At 43.2% G+C, this 14,375-nt stretch overlaps 1 protein-coding gene across 1 annotated transcript in view; it reads right to left on the bottom strand.

Moving 5' to 3' along the window:
• Positions 1 to 1,473: 1,473 nt before the first annotated feature.
• The window catches only part of Hesx1 (HESX homeobox 1), a 57,293-nt gene continuing 44,391 nt past the window's right edge, over positions 1,474 to 14,375 (bottom strand). Inside the window, exon 6 of the mRNA XM_031361290.1 lies at positions 1,474 to 1,983. The gene's annotated coding sequence lies outside the window, so the exon portion shown is untranslated. The remainder of the gene's footprint in view (positions 1,984 to 14,375) is intronic.

Raw genomic sequence — 14,375 nt, 5'->3', positions numbered from 1 at the left:
AGTACACTTGTAAGAGTCTTCAAGTCAAAAAAAAAAAAAAGAATCTTCAAGTCAGAGCTTTTCTCCCACCCTCCTTCAAACTCTAAGCATTCAAAGCCTTAGCAAAGGCTGTCCAGGCTCAGAGCTGCCTCAGACTGAGATGTTGTTGGGATGGATGACCTGGCTTTTGATGAAAGACTGAGAAAACCAAACTGTGAGGTTATTGGCTCCTTAATTTACATGCACTCCTGCCTAGATGTGTTCCATAACTTACTAATCAATCCAGGCCCAGAGTTTTTGTTATAATCAGTGATTTTAAAATATCTCCACACAATTATATCTCTCTCTAAGTTTTACTTGTTTATTTTATGTAAGTGCTCTATCTGCATGTACACCTACATGCCAGAAAAGGGCATTGGATCCCCATTATAGATGGTTGTGAGCCATAATGTGGTTGTTAGGAATTGAACTCAGGACCTCAGGAAGAGTAGTCAGTACTCTTAACTGCTGAGTCATCTCTCCAGCCCTTGTATCAGTAATTTTGACTACATCTCTTTGGCTCCCAGTGGGGCATGCTCCCAGCCACCTACCCAGGAGCTCTTTGGATTCGAGAATGAAAGACACACACACATCTGTTAATTTATGACATGCCATGACTAGCTCAAAGGCATTCCTAAACTTCCTCCTGAAAGCAAATGCTCCCCTCTGGTTCTCTCCAGACTCCTAAACCTTTCCCTGCTACCCAACTGGGGAAGTGGCCAGGGACCACTTATCTGAATTCTTACATGGCTGGTCATCTTTCTCTCTTGAAGTTCTGTCCCATCCTCCTCCTCCAAGTCATGGAGATTCTCCCTCCTTTCTTTCTCCCAGTTCCTAGCCCTCAAAAATCTAAAGGTCCCACCTCAGTCTACCTGCCCAGCCATTAGCCGTAGGCTTTTTATTGATTAACCAAACACCAACTGGGGACAAGGACCTTCAGTGTTTGGACATGTAGATTCTGGATTTGGGGGACTGCATTAATTCAAAGCATTAGAACTAATCCCCAATAACCCGCCCCCCCCGCCGCCTTTTTTTTCTTTTAAGGATACATTCCTAACCTTGAGGTTTCTGAGTTATGGATATTAACTACTACCAAACTTCTCATTATCTCTTGTCTTCTTAATTGCTTCTCTGATTGCTAATGAGGTGGTGCTAATTTCAGCCAACACATACACACACACACACACACACACACACACACCAATGCCCCCTCCCCCATCTGGCTCATCTTTCTGTCCTAAATACAAGGCCCTCTACTAGTCCTGGATCGTCAGTAGGCAAGAAACTGTCATTGCCAAAAAGATTTGATAGTCTGGGCGTATAGTTTCCAGCTATATGCTTGTCATTTTTTGTTTGAAGTTGTGTTCTTCAGGGAAGAGAAGGGAGGGAGAGCAACACATAGAGGTTATGGCAGAGAGCCTGACAGACTGGGTCAAGGATAAGCTTTGTCTCCTGGGTTTTATTCAAATTATCACATGATGTTGTAATTATGAAGGCAGATACATCCTCCCATTCTTTGTTGTCAATCTGCCCACTGTTGAATGTCCTTCCTTCACACTCAGTGATACAACCTGTCACTGGCTGGCAGCCTTGGGACGTATGCTGCAGAGTCCAAAGACTGCTATACATTTCTGAACAAGTATGGTGGGTTCAGAAGGAAAAACTTGGGGTGTCTAGTCTAGAACACAATGGAAAGATATCCCTCAGGGCTAAGGAATGAAAGGCCTTCTATTTACCTTCTAACAAGTCCTCAAGCACGTGTGGAAGTGAGAGAGGACCCACATACATCACTTGGGTTCACCAATGTCACATCAAAGGATCTAATTTGGTCAGGAAGTTTAGGCTATCTATAATTTGGTGTTTTACAATACTGTTGCCATTCTGGTCTTCTGTGGTGATTGTCTTCTTTTACCTTGGCTCTTTGGAATGTTGAAAGCCACAGGGTGGGAAGTGAAGGTTTCTAACCTGGAAAATAAGATAAAAGAATGGGACCCCAGATAGCCTCATGATTTCCTTAGCACTACTGTAGAGATAACAGGGAAACATTCCCCAGAGGCAGGGTCTGCTCTTATCCACCAGGAGCAGAATGGAGCATCTACAGCTATCCTTCACCATTTCTGCCTGCCTTACTTCTCTGTCTTCACTGACTGTCACTCTGCCTTGGCACAGCAGACAGACACTACCAATCGATCACCATGGGCAGCATTTGTCTAGCACGTGCAAGGCCCTAGGGTCCATCACCAGGCTAGGTTGATTCCAAGGCTTCAAATTGGCAGTTCGGGAGACTATGCCTAAGAACTGGGCAAGTCCAGGCAAGCCCAGGCTAGTCAGTTACTAGAAATAACCCCAGGCTTCAGGCAGCTAGTCAGAAAACTGTCCTGCCATCAGACACTGCCCCACCACCTGACCTGAGGCAAGGACAATGGGTCAGCAGCAGTTTTCAGACTTCCCCAGCAACAGTTTCCCTAGAGATGGACTTGACAGATTAGCAATTAGACAGATTAGGGTCTGGACTTCTGCAGAATGAAACACTCTTTGAATTTACATACTATTTGAGTCCGGGGTGTCATTCTTCAGAGAGTCATGGACACTTACAGGCTAAAAGAAGGAAAATGTTACTGAGTGGTGGTGGTGGTGGTGGCGTCAGCGTCGGTGGCTGCACATGCCTTTAATCCCAGCACTTGGGAGGCAGAGGCAGGCGGATTTCTGAGTTGGAGGCCAGCCTGGTCTACAGAGTGAGTTCCAGGACAGCCAGGGCTACACAGAAAAACCCTGTCTAGAGAGATGGCTCAGTGGTTAAGAACACTGACTACTCTTACAAAAGTCCTGAGTTCAATTCTCAGTAACCACATGGCAGCTTACAACCATCTGTAGTGGGATCCAATACCCTTTTCAGGTGTGTCTGGGGAGAGCAAGAGTGGATTCACTGTATTTAATAATAAATAAATGTAAGTATAATACAGTAATATTTTTATAAGAAAAACATTAATTATATGTATTGGATTTTGTTGGTAGTCAAATTATTCCATGAAATATGAGAGAGACCAAAGTGATCATGGAGAAAATTTGTCATAAACCTCTTAAGTCTAGAATGACTAAAAAATCAAAAATCAATAAGCTGAAATTTTAAGTTATCTTTGGTGTTATGATAAAGTAGTATGTACATCTTCTGAACTAAGTATGATATTAATCCTGGCAAGATAGCTTAACCTGTAATCAAACTTTCTTTTTTTAAGGACAGAGTCTCATTTTGTAGACCTGGGCAACCTATAGCTCAGTATGTAGGCCAGACTGGCCCTAAACATACAGAGATCTTCCTGCCTCTACCTCCCCAACACTGGGATCCAAGACTTGTACCTTCATTTCAGGCTTTCTCTATGAATTTGAAACTAGCTTGGGTTATATAATGAGATCATGAGATCTAGGCATGTCTGAGCTAAATGGTGAGATTATATCTAAAAAAAAAAAAATACAAAGGGCTGGAGAGATGGCTCAGTGGTTAAGAGCACTGACTGCTCTTTCAGAGGTCCTGAGTTCAAATCCCAGCAACCACATGGTGGCTCACAACTACCCATAATGAGATCTGATGCCCTCTTCTGGGGTGTCTGAAGACAGCTACAGTGTACTTATATATAATAAATAAATCTTTAAAAAACAAAACAAAACAAAAAGCAAGGACTGAAAGAGCTGGTTCACTGGTTAAAAGCACTCTCTGCTCTTGCAGAGAACTCAAGTTAGTTTCCCTGCACCCACACAAGTGGCTCACATCTGTATTCCAGTTCCAAAGGATCCACAGACCTCTTCTGGCCTCCTCCAGACCCAACTCGTGCACACATAGTACACATCTATGCAGGCCAACACTCATACACATAAAATCAGATGAGTGAATCTAAAAACAAACAAAGAAGAACAAACCCACAAACAGGATATATAAAATAAATAAATCTAAGAACAAACCAGAAATAAACAAACAAACCCACAAACGATTAATCCACAATCTGAGAGCCCGGCGGTGGTGGTGTACCTCTTTTAATCCCAGCACTTGGGAGGCAGAGGCAGGCAGATTTCAGAGTTTGAGGCCAGCCTGGTCTACAGAGTGAGTTCCAGGATAGCAAGGGCTACACAGAGAAACCCTGTCTCAAAAAAACAAACAAACAAAAAAATGTATTTAGCTTGTGTGTGGAGGGGCAGGCAACTACACTACACAGCTATGCAGCTATGGAGGAGCGAGTCAGTTGTTCCCTTTATCAGATGGATCCCAGGAATTGAATTCAGGTATCAGGCTCGGCAGCAAGAGTCTTTAACCAATGAACCATCTCACCCATCCAAGACTTTTTCAGTTTTTAACTAATATCCCTTTTCAATCCCAATGTCCCATCTAGAATACCTATATTGGTTACTTTTTATTGCTATAATAATACACCATGATCAAGGCAACGTATAGAAGAGACAGTTTATTTGGGCTTATGGTTCAAAAAGGTTAGAGCCCATAATTTTGGAGGTAAGAAGCAACACAGGAGGAGAAAGCTAAACCCTCACATCCTGAACACAAAGCAGAGAGTATAAACTCCAAATGGCACCAGTCTTTAAATTCTCAAAGCCAGTGACATATGCCCTCAACAAGGCCATGACTCCTAAGCCTGCCAAAATGACCACCCACTGGAGACCAAATATTCAAATGCTTGAGACTATGGCGACATCTTGATCCACACCACCTCAATCATGGTCACCCTATTTCATTGTCATGTCTCAGGAAGTCTCTCAGACTTCCCTGGAAGAGGGTACCCTATTTTGTATGAAGGGACTCAGAACAGACTTTAAAATGCATGGTTCCTTTCTTTCTGGAATTTTCTACTTAGCATATTTACAGATGGTTGTTAGCTGCAGTGTGGGTACTGGGATCTGAACCTGAGTCCTCTGGAAGAAGAGCCAGTGCTCTTAACCACTAAGACATCCCCTTAAGCACCCCTAAGACTAGGTGGGTTTTTTTAATTATGTGTATGTGGAAAGTATAGATACATGAATGCAGGTGCCAGTGGAGGTCACAGGTATCAGACTTACCTGGAGCTGGAGTTACAAGCAACTGTGAGCTGCCTTGTTGCAGGTGCTAAGAATGGAACATGGGCTTCCTGAGCAGTACAAAGTCTTTTTTTTTTTTTTTTTTTTTTTTTTGGTTTTTCGAGACAGGGTTTCTCTGTATAGCCCTGGCTGTCCTGGAACTCACTCTGTAGACCAGGCTGGCCTTGAATTCAGAAATCCACCTGCCTCTGCTTCCCAAGTGCTGGGATTAAAGGCGTGTGCCACCACCACCCGGCTTTTCTTTTTTTATTTATTTATTTTTTGGGGGTGGTTTTTATTTTTAATTAGTTAATTTAGAGGGTGCTACTGCTGTGTATCCCAGACTGGAACTTGTTATATTAAAACCTAGGCTGGCCTGGAATTCAAGATCCTCCAGCCTCTGCCTCTAGGTGACAGGTGTCCAGCTCCACTTCCAAGAGGGAAGTCTGTACTCCCACGGTAAATGCAAAAAGAAATGCTTCTCACTGGGCAGTGGTGGCGCGTGCCTTTAGTCCCAGCATTTGGGAGGCAGAGGCAGATAGATTTCTGAGTTCAAGGCCAGCCTGGTCTTCAGAGTGAGTTCCAGGACAGTCAGGGCTACACAGAGAAATCCTGTCTTGAAAACACCCGCCCTGCCACCCCCCCAGCCCCCGGGGTTGGCGAGATGGCTCAGCGGGTAAGAGCACTGACTTCTCTTCCGAAGGACCTGAGTTCAAATCCCAGCAACCACATGGTGGCTCACAACCACCCGTAATGAGATCTGACGCCCTCTTCTGGTGCGTCTGAGGGCAACTACGGCAAATTACGCCATAGGAAGCAGGGCCAGAGCGAGCAGGGCCAGCTTCAATTCCCAGCAGCCGCACACGTGATAGCTTACAGCCATCTATCTGTACAGCTACAGTGTACTCATACACATAAAATAAATAAAATACATCTTAAAAAAAAAGAAAGAAAACCGCCCCTCCTCCAAAAAAACCAAAAAAAACAAAAACAAAAACAGAAAGAAAGAAAGAAAGGAAGAAAGAAAGGAAGAAAGAAAGAAAAAAAAGCTTCTCACCAGGAGGTGGGGCACACACTGATAGCTGTGCTCTGGCAGTTCTCTTTCTACCCAAGGCTGTGGCCCAGGAAATTCTACATTTCTACCTAGAAGCTGCATTTTGCTTCATGTGGAGCAGAAAGTAACAGCTTGCAAAAACAGAGCAGGGCAGTAAGCCTAGTTCGTATACAAAATAACTCAGGTGCACATCTGCACCATAGAGAACAGCTCTGAGAAACCCCACGAAGTGTCTTCTGCGGGCTGCTTCCTCTCCTCACCACGCAACCGGAGGCCTCAGGTGGGACAGTGGAGCTGCATTCCCCACACCGTGATGGACAGGTGGAGACCTCTGCGGTGTAGTGCGGGCAGGGGTAGATACAAGCCCTCAGCCCTTCCTCCCTTGCAGGGCTCCACTGGCCTTCAGGGCACATAAATAGATACACTTAAAGTAGAAATCTATAATAAATTCTTCCATCCCCGCTGGCTGCCGTTATGTAATGTCTCACAAGGTTTCCCAGGGACCCTCCAGACAGTCTCATTTACTGCCCGTGAGCTTCCAACTTTGTTCATGACTTCCAAACTGCTCTCCATAAAATCCAGCCGTCTGTGAACAGGCTTCCCTTACAGTCAAAACTGTGCATGTGTCGTCGCGAGGCCAGTGCCCAGAGTGGTCTGCAGGGCCAGAGACCGACTGGGTTTCTCTTTCTCAAAAGTGGCAACACTTCAAGCTCGGTTCAAATAGAATCTTTCACAAAACAATTTTAAGCTTACAGAAGTAGTACAGATATAGTTCACAGAGTACCAAAAATAATTTTCATCCAAATTCTCCAAAGATGTACTCCTATGCAACCAGAGTGCAGTTGTTGAAGCCAGAATCTTAATGCAATATACGACATAGTTATCCATAGATTTTAGAATGTCACCATTGTTCTTGCTGTTTCAGTAAAAAAGAAAGTAAAAAATTTAGAGTAAGCAGAGCAGTGGTGGTAATCCCAGCAATTGGGAGGCAGAGGTAGGGGGATTTCTGAGTTGGAGGCTAGCCTGGTCTACAGAGTAAGTTCCAGGACAGCCAGGGCTACACAGAGAAACCCTGTTTCGAAAAACAAAAACAAACAAACAAACAAAAAAACCAAAACTAACCAAAAAAGATCAAGCTTAACTGATCTTTGGTTTACAAAAGAGTGTCTGCATACACATGCACATACGCACATACCAGACAGACATTATCTACCTATCTATCCATCCATCTATCCATCCATCCATCCATCCATCTGCCTATCTGCCTACCTATCTGTTTATCTATGAAAATATAAAAAATATAGTATAGAATGAATTCTAATATATTTTATTCCCAGTTTGCCCTATTCATTCCCTACCTCCAATGCTGAGTATGAAGCTCAGGACTTCCTGGTAGAGATAAGCTAGGCAACCTCTAAGAATGAACCACATTTCATCCTGGCCTCTACTGTTGATATTGCTATGATACATTTGCTCCATTGTTTTGTTTATTTGTTGTGTTTAGGGCTTGGTTTTTCAGTGCTGGAAGGATGGAACCAAGGGCCTCAAACAACAGGCTAGATAAGTACTCTATCCAACTATAGGTCCTAGAGTTGATGAATTCTCGTGCTTTCAAACACGTGCCCCCCTCGCATGTGTGTGTGTGTGTGTGTGTGTATGTGTGTTGGTCAGAGGCAAATGCTCTGGGGATGGCAAGCACTTTTATTCACTAAACTGTCTCTCCAGTGCCATCTTCCTTAGTTTTTAGGTGAGGTCACTTTGTTTCACAATCAAGACTCCACAGTACATTTAGTTATCTGACTTTCTTAGGCTGCTCCTTGTTGTGACCATTTCTCAGACTTTCTGTTTGATGACCTTGAGGAATTTGAAGAGTGCACAGTAGGTGTTTTGAGGACTATCCTCAAAGCACATTGTCTAAAGTGGGCTGAAGGTTTCTGACAGGGGACCACAGCATTGAAGTGCACCCCCAGTCCAGAATACCACTTTGCATTTAATCACCATATCTCTTTAGACTTCTCTGATTTATCTAAGTCTTTCAGTCCTTGTATTTTCAGTGCCTAGCTCTAGAATAAACCATTTCTCCAAGAATCTATGGCTCCTAAGTATTGAGTCTTACTTTTATACACTATGTATGCATCTAGCTGTATGCATTGCTACTAGAAATCTCACTGCTCCTAGGCCTTCTCAGGGTATATCACAGGGAATACATTTATGTCTGCTAATATATAGATATATGTATTTATTTACATAGACATAATTTAGCTACTTCTCTCTGCATGTATATATATGTGTATTATGTACCATGAGTTCCTTAGATAATCTGAATTCTAATCTACTACCACAGGTTCATTGTAGCCTTTCGTTCTATCTTGCCATTTCTTCTTGCCATAAGGAGAAATTTGTCTTTTATAATTCACAACAAAGTCTACCAGCACCATAACATATCTGAGAATTCACAGAGCAATGTACTAAGCCAAATCAGATATCCTCAAATCATTGCATGTAGTTAGAGAGTCATTTCCCAGGAAGGGAAGCCCAATGGGAAGTGCCCAGGGAGTTCCCTGATATTATGACATACCTCCATGAGGCAGAGGACCTAACTGAACCTTGGAGAGGTTTACTGAAAATGTGCTATAATATTTCAAAGACTGCATCATAAGGATACAGTGTATCTTTGGAATTAGGGATTGTTACTAGTGCTGTTTTCTCCCAAACCACAGGAAATAACTCTGGGAATCAGCAGCTGGAAACAGTTTCTCTCCATCACACCTCTCTGCAATCATTTTTACTTTTTTTTTTTTTTTTTTTTGGTTTTTCTAGACAGGGTTTCTCTGTATAGCCCTGGCTGTCCTGGAACTCACTCTGTAGACTAGGCTGGCCACGAACTCAGAAATCCGCCGGCCTCTGCCTCCCAAGTGCTGGGATTAAAGGTGTGCGCCATCACTGCCCAGCTGGCCTAGAGATCTTAATCTCAAAAGGAACATAGTGATGACTCCATTGGATTGAAAGGTCAGGCTGTCCCAATACCATGTTGGATTCCTATTGCCACCGAAAAGCATTTCTTTCTTGGCTGGAGTGATTGATCCCTAATTCAAAGGGGTAATTTGGTGTTTCCCACAGCAGGGGCAAGGATCATGATCTCTAGAATTAGGGACTCTTGGGTACAGCACTCAGTATTTCCATGACTGTTGAAAATGTTAATGGAAAACTATAGCAACCAAAAAATGGCATAGCCAAGGATGGATACGTGGCTTAGCCATTAAGAGCACTGATTGCTCTTCCAGAGGATCGGGTTTAATCGCCAATACCTACAAGGTAGCTATCTCCCAACTGTGTCTAACTCCAGTTCCAGGAGATCCAATGACCTCTTCTGGCAGTTTTGGAAACTGCATGTATATGGTACACAGATGTACAGATGGGCAAACCACCTATACATTAACATTATGTATGTATATATGTATGTATATATGTAGGTATGTATGTAGGTATGTATGTACGTATGTATGTATGTATATATGTGTGTGTATGTATTGAAAAGCAGGACTACTAGGTATTCAGAATTTGGGGAACTGAGGTTAGAGTCTGTTCATCAATTGAAGAGTTCCAACCAGCTAAACTCTCTGAAGGTAAGGGAGACACAGAATGGGGAATAGTATAAGGGAGTCAGAAATGTTGATTACATGTTAAAGAAACTATATTCTCTTTCCCTGTTATATGTACGTATTTATCCATGTTTAGTATTTTAATGTTACATAAAATTAAATTACCATTGTAATTTTATATAAAAGTTGCTGAAGTTACAATTTAATCCTTTGTGGGGTTGGGGGAGGGGTTGAAACAGGGTCTTATGTAGCCCATGCTGGCCTTGAACTCACTATGTGAGCCTTGAATTCCTGATGCTTCCTTTATCTTCAAGGTGCTGGGATTCCAGACTTGTATCTCTGTGGTCGGCTTTAGTTTAGACTTTAAATAGCCAAATATTCAGTGGGAGAGTGACTAATTAATATAGCTAGCAATACATACAATTACTATTGGGACTGCCATTTTGTTTTGTTTTTCAAGACAGGGTTTCTCTGTATTTCCCTGGCTGTCCTGGATCTCTCTGTAGACCAGGCTGGCTTCGAACTCAGAAATCCGCCTGCTTCTGCCTCCCAAGTGCTGGGATAAAAGGCATGCCCCACCACTGCCTGGCTGGGACTGCTTTTTCGTTTTGAAGGAGTACATCTTCATTCCTGCAATGCCTGTATCCTATTAGGTGGAATCATAGACCTTCGGGTTTATGAGAAGAGCACATGGAAAGTAAGTACTCCAAGGGAACCGTTTATACTAGTTATCAGTTTGTTGCCTCTTATTCAAAATTCACCAATCATTTACTGATAGGCAAAATTGAAGCTGGTCTTTTTTTCCTTTGTCAGCTAGCATTACACTGTACTTGTCAGTAGAGGGCGATAAAGAGACGCCACACGAAGAAAAGCACGCTGTTGCTGAAGCGTTCCTGCAGTCTAGCTACCGCAGTCTATACTCCAGGAGTCTTCCCCAGTGCGTTCATCACCACCACTGGGTGGCTTTTCCAGCTCCTGAAGTGAGCCTGGCTCTGAAGTGTCCAGCTCTGCTCCACATGCAGCATTCCCGATACCAGGTTTTACAAAAGCTGCTTTCTGCAATGCACAGCAGCCAGCAGCGCCCGTGGCCCAGCCTCTCCGGTTCTCAGTGGCTCTCAAGATAGCAATTTCTCTGTCACCCGGGAAGCATGGCTGCTTACCCGCCCCCCCTCCAGATCCAGGTCTCTGCTCTGGCAGAGGGGCTTTACTTTGGGTTGTTTTTCTCAGCCCTAAGCAGTAGCTGTCGCTTTTCTTGTTTTCTTTCTAGGGGTAGGGGATAGGATATCTTTCAGACTCAAAAATCTTCCTGCTTTATCCTAACTACAGGGCTTACAATTATATGACACAACCTTCTTAAAAAATATTTTTACGCCGGGCGGTGGTGGCGCACACCTTTAATACCAGCACTTGGGAGGCAGAGGCAGGTGGATTTCTGAGTTCGAGGCCAGCCTGGTCTACAGAGTGAGTTACAGGACAGCCAGGGCTATACAGAGAAACCCTGTCTCGAAAAAAAAATAACAATAAAAAAATATGCACACACATGTGTATGTATGTATATACATATGTATATATTTACATATATACACGCATATATGTGTGTATGTATGTAATGTATTTTGATTATATACCATTAAATGTTCCCTCTATTTATTACTTACCAGTCCCTCCTTTCACTTATTTGTTTTTATAGTCATTAGTTCTTTATATATATATATATTTTTTTTTCCCCCGTTTAAATCATGTTGTTTCTGTCCACAAATTGGACCCAGGCTAGTCTGTACCTGAGATAGTCCCAGAGTTGCTCACTCACTCCCCACTGATAACTCTGGGAGAAACAAAACTGAGTTAGGCAGGTGTAAGAAATACTTCAGTACCATGGAGCCCCCATTCGCTTTGAGATCATGTGTATAGCATATTCCACCTCCCTCTTATAACTTGAGCTGCCCCCTGTGTGCTATGCACACACACCCCTCTCCAAACAACTCACTTAGCATCTTCAGAAGCCCCTCGAAATCCCACCTGTGTCAGAGATACACGTACTCCCATCTCTGAATGTAATCAGTGTATGAGTTCTCCCGGTCACTTATAACAATCAAAATAAGGCAGCTTCTGTCCAAGCGTATCCCTAATATATCCAAATATAAAGAACGTAAGGGCTATGCTGGCCTGACCTGGTTTTGAGTGCTTAGGCAATGAGCAAAACTGTGTTCTCGAGTAGAGAGAATCCTCTACTTACCATCTTAATGTCCATGCATAATTGGACTGCATATGATTACAATTGAAGGTTTTATGGAAAGGGATGAGTACCTAGACTATCAGCTAAGATAGAGAACGTCTAGAAACCATCCCTCATTCTCTTGAACCACCTAAAAAGAAGGTTGGAACAATAACCCAGGTCCTGAATACCCCTGCTCAAGCGGCTCCTGGTCAGTCTTGATAGTGTATTTCTCCTTGATCTATATTATCTCTTTGCTCCAAATAAAATTATCTTGCTTCTTTTGCAAATCTACGTGAGCTTTCACTTCCAATTCTTTTTGTTTGTTTGTTTGTTTTTGGTTTTTCGAGACAGGGTTTCTCTGTGTAGTCCTGGCTTTCCTGGATCTCACTCTGTAAACCAGGATGGCCTCGAACTCAGCAATCTGACTGCCTCTGCCTCCCAAGTGCTGGAATTAAAGACATTCGCTACCACTGCCCTGCTCACTTCCAACTCTTTAGCTAAGAGGCCAAAAGCCTGGAAACACCCAACCCAGACCCTACCATTGGCATCAAAGCAGTGTGGTAGCGCAAGTCCTAACCAATCTTTGGCAAGGTTCTAGCTTCCTGTAAACATATGCTAAATGCATGCTTTATCACCGAGCCACATTCACCCTCAAGCCTCTTTTATGAGAACAGTAATGAGGGCTCGCTCTACTCTCAGGAACGAAAAGTCCCAAAGGCCCACTCTTGTCACCGTTACCTTGTCAATTAGGGGCTCAACATACAAATCGGGGAGAGGGGTAACAGATATCAGGTCTGTGTCATAGCATTATTTTTTTTTTTACTGTGAAAAACAAGAAAAACAGCCTCAATGTCTGAGAGGAAGAAAAAAAGAAAGAAAGAAAGAAAAAAGGAAAGAAAGAAAGAAAGAAAGAGAGAGAGAAAGAAAGAAAGAAAGAAAGAGAGAAAGAGAGAAAGAAAGAAGGAAAGGAAAGGCTATGACTGCTCGTAGGCATGGCAGAAGAGAAAGTTTACTATAGATGTGTGGGAGAGGACGGCCAGAGTCCAGAGTGGTCCCTACCCTGCCTGAACTATGTGGGACAGAGGGAAACCAAGTACAGCAGCCCACAGGTTAAAGGTACAAAAAGGAGCAGGTCACCAAACGTCTGGATTATATATGGAAGAGCCTATGGAGAAGGGCAGGTTGGCCCCCCAGGCTGGAGGGTTAAGGGTAGAGGGCTGCATATGGCAGCCATACACTACCAGAACAGGTAGAGACTGGGGGATGCTGGGAAAACCTGGAGGCCAGATCCACTTTGATATGTTAAATGGGTCCGGCAGCCCGCTTGTCCTGGGTATGAAACTTAACAATGTCTACCAACAGAGACATTGCTGAGAGCACAGTGTGGAGAAGCTAACGAGCTAAAGACCCAAATTCAGTAGATTTGTCTGATTCCATAAGGCAGTGTGACAAGGAAAATGACAAACAGCCTTTCCCTAGCATAAAATGTGAGACTTTGAAGTCCACATGGTTGTTACGTTGTCTGCTAATAAAACCAAGCGGATGTGAGGAAAGCTGCACAAAGAGTACGATCTCCCTACCATCCATGGTCCATCACTGCTGATTGAAAACGCTGCTTCCCTGGCATACAAGGTCTGCTCCCTTTTTTTGGTTTCTGAGTCATAGTACATTCTACTTGAGAACAACAGCTGATGGAGAACATACCTCAGGTGTTTGGGGACCTCAGCTTTAATTGGTCCCCAAACTTCAGGACTGAAAGGAGAAAGAGTTCATTGCCACGCTGATTAACTAACCGTACCGATAAAGATAACTATCAAACTTTTCATTGGCTAGTGAAAAATAAACCGAAGAGCCTTAGCCTCTTATGACGTAAAAGAAAGAACTAGATTGTAGCTGTCTCAAAAATACGAAAAAAAAAAAAAAAAGATTGTAGCCAGTAAACTGGGCCAGTCATCAATGGAAGATAGAGCTGGAAATACAATTATGTGTTGGGTCTTTGAAGATTCTTGGCAAATCCTGAGACATCCAGGGGGCTGACGTGGGAGACAGTCCCGCCAGGATGCACTCTGTCACAGCTCTGTGCTTTTTTATGTAGCTCAGGTTAAGACCATGAAAAACAGGGGGCTAGAGAGATGGCTCAGCGATTAAGAACACTGACTGCTCTTCCCAAGGTCCTGAGTTCAAATCCCAGCAACCACATGGTGGCTCACAACCATCTGTAATAAGATCTGATGCCCTCTTCTGGTGTGTCTGAAGACAGCTACAGTGTACTTACATATAGTAAATAAATAAATCTTAAAAAAAAGAAAAAGACCATAAAAAACAAACAATGCTCTACTATACACATGCTGCTAGAACAGACCCCTCCATGTGCAGTCCTTGGTTGGTGGTTGAGACCCTGGGAGCTCTGAGTGTACTAGTTAGT

This window comes from Mastomys coucha, unplaced genomic scaffold (assembly GCF_008632895.1).
Source record: "Mastomys coucha isolate ucsf_1 unplaced genomic scaffold, UCSF_Mcou_1 pScaffold9, whole genome shotgun sequence".
Lineage (NCBI taxonomy): Eukaryota > Metazoa > Chordata > Mammalia > Rodentia > Muridae > Mastomys > Mastomys coucha.
This window is presented reverse-complemented; position numbering and strand designations above follow the sequence as displayed.